Genomic DNA, 10,488 nt, shown 5'->3' with positions numbered 1-10,488 from the left:
AGGTAGGTCAGTTGGAATTTATAAGATCTTATACAGGTTTTATCAAAATAGCATATCTGTAATATCTCGGGAAAAGATTTGTTGATTTGCAGTACAAGTTCCTCTGGAATAAAATAGCGCATCTGCAATGTTTTGGAAATAGCGAGACCCTACGCTACTAATCTTCCTGCGCCTTAGGGGATCAACGAGTGCTTTTGGGGCCAAATGACCATAAAATTTTAACTTGGGGGGACGAACAAGGCATTACAAAATGTTTTTGCGCTACAATCTCCTGTGAAGTAGCAATTTAAGTTGAATGAGACCGTATTTATGTGCAATATCACAGAAAGGGCTTGGAAGATTGATTTGGAACTTTGAGGGTGTGTTGTAGGACCCCGTGGACCTTGAAGTTTGACTTGGAGGGAGAAAACATGATAAATTGTGAAACACTTGATGTATCCATGCTATCAATATTGAATATCTACAATAGCTTGAGGATACCTTGGGGGGGGGAGGTATCGAGTGGATATTTTGAGTCTTTACGGAGAGGACAGGGCATGAAGACTTCGAATTTTGTTCAGCGATAGGTATTCAAAGGCAATAAAATCTGTTTCTTTGATCCACCTATATTTACGTTGAAATAGTGACTTGGTTCGAAAGACACTATATGGACCCTGGTTTCAAAATAGTTTCTCAGTAATATATCGAAAATGGCTTGGAGGATCGATTTGAAACATTCAGGGAATGTTGAGAGGCCAAGTAGACTTCGAAATTTCTCTTGGGGGAGAAAGTGGCTGTAAATCAAAAGATATTTTATGCATCGAGGTATCACACTAACATATCTAATATATCTTGGGAGCGGGCTGGGGGATCAAGCTGAAACCTTCGGAGCGTCAGGAGGGGACAATGGGAGCTCAAATTCTGTGTTTAGGGGAAGGGAATTAGATTACCAAAAAATTTTGTTCTTCAATCTTCAAAACTGTTTGCATTATAAGCCCCTGTGGAACCTAGAATCCATCCACGGTGAAGTAGCGAGGTAAATTAGAAGACATTATGCGCACCCATGTTATCGGAATACCGTATTGCGCTATCTAGAGAAGGGCTATGGGACTGAAGTTGAAACTATTGGGGGGTGCTGATCTAGAGGCTCGAATTTTGAGTCGGAGGAGAGGTAAATTGATTTTGTCTCTGATCGGTCCAAAACCCTGTGCATTATAAGCCTGTTCATTACATGTAATCAATTCACAGTTATATAATGAGGTTAACCAAAAGTCACTCTCTGAATCCAGTTTATTAAAATAGTGCTGCAATATCTCAGAAAAGGGTTAGAATATCGAACTGAAGCCTTCAGGAAGTGTTGGGATAGTGGTTGATTTCTAACCTTGTGTTTGTGGAAGAAAGAATATGGTCTAAAAATAAAAAGTATCTAGTCTGTCTAAAAGCTTTAAAACTATGAGTCTCTGTGGGACACTTTTCCATGATGGAGTATTAAGGTGATTCAAAAAACATTATTTATACACAGCTTATCAAAATAGAATGTCTATAATATATTGGGAATGGCTAGGTGTTCAAGTTGAAACTTCCAGAGATCGCTGGGGGGAGGTTAAAGGGCAAAGGCACTTCAATTTTTAGGTGTGGGGGAGAAGATGCGTTTGATCGTTTAATGTTTTGATCTTTTTTGGACAAAACGATTTTTGAAACAAAAAATGGGGCCGTGTATTCGTTGTCACAATTGGCTTGAAAATTGCATTTATAAGTTCTTGGGCCAGGTGGATCCATATGCAAAAACTGTAACTAATTTTAGTTGTATCGATCCGGAATGCCTAAGCTTTGGTAGTCTCTAATAGGCTTGAATCTTACAGGTCAGGTAGAATTCAAAGAGAACAAAATATTTGCAACTTTAACTCAATCGGTACATGAGACTAGGCCAAAAATTAATTTTTCTGACTGGCTGAAACTTACAAAACATGTAGACTGGACAATGCTAGTCCGCTTGGTTCAGAAATTGAGGACAAAAAGGTTTAAAAATATTTGGATCATTTCATGACAAAGAATATCCGAACAAATTTTTTAATCTCTGATTTTCTCGAATAAACAAGTTGGACAAAGAGACGTGTACATTGAAGAGTGTTTACAGTATGGGGATCAGGATGGCTTCAGCCCTATACTAGAAAAAAAAAATATGCAGATTTTCAATTCACTTGCCATCCACCCTTTCTCTAAGTCAAAATACTGTTAAAAGTATGGTGGACCAAAAATTTCGGGTGGATGTTCAAATTTTGCCTAAAATCCAAGGTAGAATCCAATCTTGTGGTTCTTAAGCAGAAAAGTTTAAAAATATGCGTACAATTAGCGCGTATTAGAATTATTAAAAGACGAACAGAAATTAATTGAAAAAAATGATTACCGCAAAAAAATCTTCAAAGAAACATAAAGAGCCATATTGAAACGTTAAACAAGTGAAAATAAAGTAATTTAATCATTCAAATTTATATGAAGGACAGAAAATGCTATTAGTGACTATCGGAGACCTAAAATAAACAGAAATTCAAATGAATAATCATCTGAAACTTAAAAAGAAAAGGAATTATCATACCTAAGAGCGGGGCTATTTCCCTTACCTCCCCCCTCAAACTTTATAAAGGACATAGCGTTATTTGCTCATTACTAAAAACATAAAGCATTTTAAACAGTTTTTCTTTTGTCGTCGTAACATTGAAACATGGAAAATTGCCGATACCTCTAGGAATTAACATCTTTATTCTGATGAATATTAAATTTTTATCCAAAGTTTATTGCTTATACAAGCTTTTCTTTCAGCTGGGCAGGAATACAATTGCTGAACCGGTAATTTAAAATATTGATCCATCGATCGAAACAGATTACTTCAAAAATTGCCAAGGTTCTTTTGGCAGTTTTATTTTGGAGTCAATTTTCTAGCTGCTTGAATGAATTTGAATAAAAAAAAAACATCTGAAAAAAGTGTCCTTTGAGAATAAGAAAATGTATTGGAAGGCACAAATGTAATTATTTAAGAAATATTCATATTCTTCCCTGTAACCTTGTTAGTATCGTGATTTTTTATGTTTTGCAAAAAAAAATACATTTTTGAAATGTATATTGTTCTGAATAAAGTGCAAATAACACTGAAGCCTGTTGAGGGTGTGCAAGGAGAGTAAGCTAGCCCCACTCTTACTTGTGGTAGCAATTACACGTAAACTGTGATGACCACTGTGATTTATTTCGCTGCTATGTTGTTGTTATCAAAATTAATTAACGCTGTGATGGAAATACAAACCATTTTCAGTAAAGCATAAAAACGTTCTGGCCTTTGGAGGGGTTAATTAGGCGGTAGCCTCACTCCCAAATGTGGTAATTTCCGTTAGTTTAAAATTTAACTTGACCATTCATTTTAATATCTGTTCGATTTATTTATCTATTTATAACAATTTATCTTTAATATTGGATTGTTATATGACTTTATTTCTGCCTGTTTTACGTTAAGTTATGGCTCTTTATTTTTGTTTTATTTTTTGGGAAACTTTATTTTAATTAATGCTAATAAATGATGTATCGGTAAAACGATAGCCCAGTTCTTTGGACCCAATACAATTTTGTAACGAATCCACATAAGAACAAGCAGTGTAGCCTAACGTTGCATTATTGCATGTAATATTTTACAGGACAACTTATTCTTTTACTTTTATCCCTTTAGTTTCACTTCCTTGTGTCAACAAATCATCAAAAGGCTCTTATCCCGAGTATTCTCTACAAACATGCCGAGGATTAAGTCAGCAGTTTTATTCGTCTATTTTCAGTGCTTTGGAGAAATATTAGGATTTCTTTAGAGTTTATTTGTCAAAACATCTAGATTGTATCTTTGGCTTTTCAAGGCGACTTAGATTAAGATTTGTTGGTTTGGTAAATTTTTGAAAGAATTAACCCCCATGAAACCTACCACTTGTTTGTTTGTTGTTTGTTCTTTTTGTCCCACATTTTACAAATAACCATTAAGGTTGAATGCGACTAAGACAGCTCTAAAGGAAAACCCTAATCGAGGACGACCTAAAAGATTCTTGAAGATGATGTAATTGTCCACTTTTCAGTGAAAATATTTTATATTTTGTAATTCTAACTTTTACGGTTCTAGCATTGAATCAAATTAAACAAAAATCATATGAAAACGGTGGGCGAAATTAGAAATTCAAACTGGTATGAATATATACTATACTTCACATGAAGTGAGCTCCCTCCTCTCTTTACATTAATTTTTAATTTATGCTTTATAAAGGGTTTTATCACTATTTTTGATATGCTTGATCTTTAGGGCAAAGAGTGGGGATGGCAATTCCCCTCATATATAGGATAATTTTTGTCCGTTTGTGGTTTGAACGCCGCTCACAACTTTCATTTGAAATTCTTTTTTATTTCAGTCTCGTTTTAATGTCGTATTCTGATAGAGGAGATAGTACCCCCGCGGCTCTCACTCTACGCTACATTTGAACTTTCGTATAATAATTCTCTTAAAATCCTGAATTACTCCTGAAAAAGTGCAACTCTTAAAATAAGCCATTGACTTTTTATATTATTTTTTATTCTCTTGAGGAGGACAATTACCACCCCTCCTTTTCAACTTCTTCTACTCTTTTGCAGGTAAGCAGGGAAGAGCAATCTTGTGCTTTCCGCTCAAAATGTTTTTAGGGTAAGAGGGGATTTGGGGTTATCAACCCCTCTTTCAGGTAAAATATTGCATGAAAAATTCGCCTCCCCAAATAGCTGGTGAATAAATGTGCAATGCTGTGTAACCATTAGTAGTGTTGATTAAACATTCTAAAAGTCTTGACATAAATATTGTTCTCAGAGTTAAGTTAGTTTTGTTATTTTAGAAGGATCAATTTTCTCACAGTTTTCTTCCCTTAAAATCGATCCTTTCAAATTTGTAATATTAAAAATAATAGGCTAAACAAAATTTCTAGATTACCAATCTATTTAGATTTCAGTTAGGCACAAATGACAATTGAATTTTTTTAGACGAAACAACTCTATCGAATCGATGGTCTTCAACGGTGTATTTTGTGAGTAATAAAAGGCCCCTTGCCCCTAACTTGCTAAGTGTCGCACCTCCTCCCACTGTCTCTGGTACTTCTTGCTCATATTACGTATAACTTTTATCTCGCATCACATGGTTGACTGCTCCCGAATGGCAGGCCTTCAATCAAGTAGGGGGACAGACTAAGGAAGTTCGTACAAGTGGCAGACGTTGTAGTTGATGGTGCCCCCCTCATATGAGCAGATTGGTCCATCTGGAGGAATAAAGCTTCGACGCTCTGTCTGCCGCCCACTATGCGGCAGCAGCATTAGGTCAAGTACATCAAGCCATTTTTAATTGTAATATGTGTGGAATTTTTGTCTAGGTTTCATCTGTTCCATCATGTTTTTTTTGCTCCATTAAGTTTTAAATCTGCTCTTCGCATGTCATTACAAAATATTTTTGTTGTTTAACTTTAAGATTTGAAATGGCGAGAAAACTGAGATCATAGAATTAAAAATGAAATTATCAAATTATTCATAAAAGACAGTTTTAATCGAAGAAAAGCATGACAAAAAAAAACAAACTAGAAAATGATAAAGTTCTCGAGTAAGCCCAACGGACGAAAGCCCTACTACGATATCAGAACTTTATGAAAACTCTGCAATCGTTAAATAGAAAGAAACCTAATTTTCGTGAAATAGAATAGAAAATATTGTGTTTTTATGCACTGAAGCTATTAGTGTCGTCTATTGTTTGATAGTATCCACTACTTTAATTTCATTTGTGTTACAGTTTATTCATTAGAACCATATGCAGTTGTAACATTTTCTGTAAATTTACTTGATCTATTCATTTACTGTTGAAAGACAACAGGCCCAATAGCGAAAATTGCAATTGAAAATTCCATGATTGATTTAGTGAACCATAATAATTGTGGATACAGTGGTACAGGCTTTACGGAAACTAAAATCTACATTTTGAATTAAAGTAAACTTAGTAGAAGGGATGAAAATCTTGAGATCCATGGCTAATTAGAATAAAGCCAAGGCAGATAGTCTCTGTGGGAAGTAAAGTTGGCATAACTTTTCGCTATACGAGCAAAGTTCATAACTTGCAGCCCTTTCCCCGGGGACTGTGGGGGATTAAGTCGTCCTCAAAAACATAGTTATTAGATATTTCGACTATGACGAACAAAATGACTATCTCAAAATTTTGATCTGGTAACTTTGGGAAAACAATGAGCGTGGGAGGGGGCATAGTTGCCCTCCAATTTTTTGGTCACTTAAAAGGGGCACTAGAACTTTTAATTTCCGTTTCAATGAGTCCTCTTGCGAAATTCTAGGACAACTGATTCGATACAATCGCCCCTGGGGAAAAAAAACATTTAAACACGCATTCCTGAGCTTTCTTGTGGCAAAAAATACAAAATATCACATTTGTGCAGATAGGAGCTTGAAAACTCTAAAATAAGGTTTTCTGATACGCTGAATCTGATGGTGTGATTTTCATTAAGATTCCGTAACTCTAAGGAGGTGTTTCCCTCTTTTTTCAAAAATAAGGCAAATTTTCTCAGGTTTGTAAGTTTTAATGTGTAGGACTAAACTTGATGAGACTTGCATATTAAAAATCAGCATAAAAATATGTTTCTTTTGATGTATCTATTGGTATTGAAGTTCCATTTTTTAGAGTTTCGATTACTATTGAGCAGAGTCGCTCCTTACATGCAGTTCGTTACCACGGACTGTTTGATGGGAATTATTGTTCCCTACTAGGATTATTCAAAGTTTAGACATGTTTTGCCTTTGTTAACTTATGATAAAAGTCAACCAATTTTTTTTTAGTTTATAATACAAAGAATTCTCTGAAAACCAGATAATGATATTTCAAGGAATATGAAGATATTTTAGGGAATGAGATAATCAAGTCTCTTGAATATTTCCCGGAGAAACAACTTTTCAAAAGATATGTGTTTTGTCGTATTATATATGAAAATGCAATTTTTGTCAAAAATTGCATTTTGATTCAAGATTATCTTTTATGCCTCAAAAAAGCCACTAGATATGATGATTTTCTCTCAAATGACCCCCTTCAAGATTTTACGACCTCTTGCTCAGTACGATATCATCCCCCCAAAAAATAAATAAAATAGACACGTTGCTGTTCAAGACGGGTTGTTCTAGCTCTCGTATAAGGGTTTTGACCATAGTCATCCCAACGGTGCTGTTTCTATTTCGATCAAACGGCATTTGCGAGGGGTTTAGACTCTTTTTCAAAATTCCAACGAACTTGTTTTCGCAACAAAATTTTGCTATTAATATTAGCCATTCCTGAAGCAGCTTTATATGGCGATTCTTCCTCACTTGACATTTTTTTTTAGAATACCTCTTTAAACATCCGGTTACTGTGGGCCGTTGTTCGCTCTTTAGTAGGTTGCAGCCACAGCTTTCAAGCATGAACAGTATCTAGCTTCTGTTTGTGCAGTCATTACCTGAATTTTTCGATATGTATCACAACAATAAAGTTGTAAGCCTCTATAAATTTCCAAAGCGGTGTATATTGCGAAAAAAATCGCATACAAACATTTATGTACAATCTCTTAATTTAAAAGTTGGTTTTTCGTGGTCCATTTTTCTCATACCACTGCTAAGAAAGGAACAAAGGCTAAGGGTAATCTCCAATCTCTTTAGTATGAGAGAACTGTCAAGGTTTAAGAGGAACAAGTGAAACCACTCTTCTACCTCGTTTCTAAACATTTAAATAAAACAATAAGGTCAACCGAAATTACAAACTGAAAATGCCTTTCAAAATACATAGATGGCAGTAATTCTGGACGCGTGAAAAATCTGAAAGCTTTTTTGCAACCTTTAAGTTTTCTATTTATTATTCTAAGGAAATTTATAAATTTCAAAATCTAAATCATAGCTAGATCATAGGAACAAAATCATAGCTAAATCATAGGAACAAACAAAGCCTTGGAGGAACAAATTTAGCTAGTCCTCCCTTACGTAAGATTATAAAACTCCTATTCAGCTCGCCTACTAAAATAATGGACTTTTTTTCGATCCTTTAAAGGAAGATACAGACAAGTATATTTTTCAAAATCTGGGGTGGGACACTTTTTCTAATATGGAAAATAAAGAGAAAAGTATTTTTCAAAATACTCCAGCCCCTGATTTGCAACCCTATCTGACTCAAAGTGAGGCTAAGCCCGTCTTTTTGCCTGCTGTCTAGAATTATGCATAGTTTTCCAGTATGTATTGCCATACTCGTCAATTCGGCCTGAGTCCAGGTTACTTCAGTCCCTCGTCTCACCTACAAGTCCGGTGGATATTGTCCGTCATGAGTCAACTCAAAATTTCGGTCATCCCCATTGCAATTACAGTAGGCTTTCCCCGTAAGCAAAGCTCTTATAATATGAGCAATCTAAGTTGTCAAATTGCCTGCAAGTTCTGTGGACATGGTAAGTCATAAATATTTGAAAACTTTTTACTTGGGGTCTCCAATCGCCTTCAAATGGCTCAAACAACTGATAGACTATTTGAATTGCTCATCCTGTATGCCTATCCATCAGCAAGTGAAATGTGTTTGTACAGGTCCCTGACACGTCCACCAATTTTCATCGTCCTAACACGTCCGGAAGCACCAAACTCGGTTAAGTACTGGACGCCCCTAGCTCCCCCAAAGAGAGTGGATCCGGTCCAGTTACGTCAATCACGTATCTACGACATTTGCTTATTCTACCCATAAAGTTTTATCCTGATCTCTCTACTCTAAGCGTTTTGCAGGATTTCCGGTTTCCCCCTCCAACTCCCCCAATGTCACCAGATCTGGTCGGGATTGAAAAAAAGAGCTCTGGGACATAAGTTCCTTCGAAATATCAAATTTTCTTAAGATCCAGTCACCCAGTCTTAAGTTAAAAATACCATAATTTTTCAAATTTTACCGAAATTAACAACCCCCCCCCCCCAACTCTCCCAAAGAGAGCGGATCCGTTCCAATTATGTCAATCACGTATATAGAACTTATGCTTATTCTTCCCATCAAGTTTCATCCCGATCTCTCCACTTTTAGCGGTTTTCAAGATTTCTGTTTGCCCCAACCAACCCCCCATGTCCCCAGATCTGATTAGAATTTAAAATGGAGTATCTGAGACATAAGATCTTTCTATATATCAATTTTCATTAAGATCCAATCACCCAGCCCTAAGATAAAGATACCTCAATTTTCACGTTTTACAAGATTTCCGGTTTCCTCCTCCACCTCCCCGAATGTCACCGGATCTGGTTGGGATTTAAAATAAGAGCTCTGAAGCACAAGATCCTTCTAAATATCAAATTTCATTAAGATCTGATCACCCGTACGTAAGTTAAAAATACCTCATTTTTCTAGTTTTTCGAAGTAACCGTCCCCCCACTCCTCCCCCTCCCCCAGATGGTCGAGTCGGGGATTTCTAATTTATTTATATTCTAATTTTTAATCTGATCTGGTCCCTGATACGCCTGCTAAATTTCATAGTCCTAGCTTATCTTGAAGTGCCTGAACTAGCAAAACCGGGACGGACAGACAGACCGACAGAATTTGCGATCGCTATATATCACTTGGTAAATACCAAGTGCCATAAAAACATATACTATTATAGATGGCTAACTGAATCCTAAAACGGTCAGGAATTAAAATGAATTATCAAATCAAACTTAAAGCGGAAAGAAATTACTGCAAACAGGAGTGGGGCTATCGTCCATAAGCCTTCTAATCTTTATATTTAATTTGATTATTCATTTTGATTTCTGTTCGTTTTGGGTTGCATTTATTAATTGATAATAATACCGGTTGGTTTTAAGTTTAAATTATTATATAACTGTATTTCTGCTACCACACTCCGCTGTTAGCGTAATAATGGAATTTTTTTTAAGCGGTCGAACAAATGCAACTACAACAACACTGAAATTTCAATGCTATTGCTTATATTTCTTTTCATGTCTCCCCCGAGCAACTATGACGGTTCCTATAACTGTATATTAGAATGCATTATAGAAAGGTGGAACAGGTAAGCTGATATTGAAAGTATGACACGAACACAGGGGAGGGAATCTATTGGCTCATGCTAAAATTCACAGATTTGCGATATTCCCAGCACTTTTTTTGGAGCCTCCATAAATCTTTGGCGGGGGCAAAAAGTTTGAAACAATTTTAATTTTTCTGGAAACCATCCTGGCTGTCCAATTATCGCAAACTTTTATCCTTTTATAAAACTACAGCTGCAACTGCAGTTGCACTGAACTTTCAACTGCAGCTTTTCAGACTTGGATTTTAGAAGCCTTATTTCCAACATGCTATATAATATATTTATTTTAATGCTAATACTGTTTACTCGAAGCCTAAACTGTTTTAGAAACAACTCTAGTAAAAGTCCAAAAAACTGAAGACGAGTTAGATCAAGAAGAAACAAAAGCCTTGTTTACTTTCTTTGAAAAGGA

General features: G+C 35.8%; 1 protein-coding gene across 1 annotated transcript in view; it reads right to left on the bottom strand.

The window, feature by feature from the left end:
- Positions 1-10,488, bottom strand: part of LOC136035987 (toll-like receptor 6) — a 68,165-nt gene that overhangs the window by 5,715 nt on the left and 51,962 nt on the right. The window lies entirely within an intron of this gene.

This window comes from Artemia franciscana, chromosome 15 (assembly GCF_032884065.1).
Source record: "Artemia franciscana chromosome 15, ASM3288406v1, whole genome shotgun sequence".
NCBI lineage: Eukaryota > Metazoa > Arthropoda > Branchiopoda > Anostraca > Artemiidae > Artemia > Artemia franciscana.
This window is presented reverse-complemented; position numbering and strand designations above follow the sequence as displayed.